The sequence below is a fragment of the Halictus rubicundus genome, unplaced genomic scaffold (assembly GCF_050948215.1).
Source record: "Halictus rubicundus isolate RS-2024b unplaced genomic scaffold, iyHalRubi1_principal scaffold1193, whole genome shotgun sequence".
Lineage (NCBI taxonomy): Eukaryota > Metazoa > Arthropoda > Insecta > Hymenoptera > Halictidae > Halictus > Halictus rubicundus.
Genome location: NW_027489734.1, coordinates 11,040 through 12,500, shown reverse-complemented (window position 1 = coordinate 12,500; position 1,461 = coordinate 11,040).

The following is a 1,461-nucleotide window of genomic DNA, read 5'->3' as shown; positions in this document are numbered from 1 at the left end:
AATCGTCTAGGACCGATACGGAAAAAGTTTCCTCTTGGCGGTGGGACTTAGAAAAATTTCCAGAGTTTTGTCGACGGAGTAGCACATCCGTCCATTATTTGCTAATAACTCGATAAATAATAATTGTAGCGAGTTTGGTGTTATGATATATATTGTTAGAAACCGTCTATATTACAGTGATATCACGTCGAAAATCGTCTAGGACCGATAGGGAAAAAGTTTCCTCTTGGCGGTGGGACTTAGAAAAATTTCCAGAGTTTTGTCGACGGAGTAGCACATCCGTCCATTATTTGCTAATAACTCGATAAATAATAATTGTAGCGAGTTTGGTGTTATGATATATATTGTTAGAAACCGTCTATATTACAGTGATATCACGTCGAAAATCGTCTAGGACCGATAGGGAAAAAGTTTCCTCTTGGCGGTGGGACTTAGAAAAATTTTCGTCGAACGTCCGACGGAGTAGCACATCCGTCCATTATTTGCTAATAACTCGATAAATAATAATTGTAGCGAGTTTGGTGTTATGATATATATTGTTAGAAACCGTCTATATTACAGTGATATCACGTCGAAAATCGTCTAGGACCGATAGGGAAAAAGTTTCCTCTTGGCGGTGGGACTTAGAAAAATTTTCGTCGAACGTCCGACGGAGTAGCACATCCGTCCATTATTTGCTAATAACTCGATAAATAATAATTGTAGCGAGTTTGGTGTTATGATATATATTGTTAGAAACCGTCTATATTACAGTGATATCACGTCGAAAATCGTCTAGGACCGATAGGGAAAAAGTTTCCTCTTGGCGGTGGGACTTAGAAAAATTTTCGTCGAACGTCCGACGGAGTAGCACATCCGTCCATTATTTGCTAATAACTCGATAAATAATAATTGTAGCGAGTTTGGTGTTATGATATATATTGTTAGAAACCGTCTATATTACAGTGATATCACGTCGAAAATCGTCTAGGACCGATAGGGAAAAAGTTTCCTCTTGGCGGTGGGACTTAGAAAAATTTCCAGAGTTTTGTCGACGGAGTAGCACATCCGTCCATTATTTGCTAATAACTCGATAAATAATAATTGTAGCGAGTTTGGTGTTATGATATATATTGTTAGAAACCGTCTATATTACAGTGATATCACGTCGAAAATCGTCTAGGACCGATACGGAAAAAGTTTCCTCTTAGCGGTGGGACTTAGAAAAATTTCCAGAGTTTTGTCGACGGAGTAGCACATCCGTCCATTATTTGCTAATAACTCGATAAATAATAATTGTAGCGAGTTTGGTGTTATGATATATATTGTTAGAAACCGTCTATATTACAGTGATATCACGTCGAAAATCGTCTAGGACCGATAGGGAAAAAGTTTCCTCTTGGCGGTGGGACTTAGAAAAATTTCCAGAGTTTTGTCGACGGAGTAGCACATCCGTCCATTATTTGCTAATAACTCGATAAA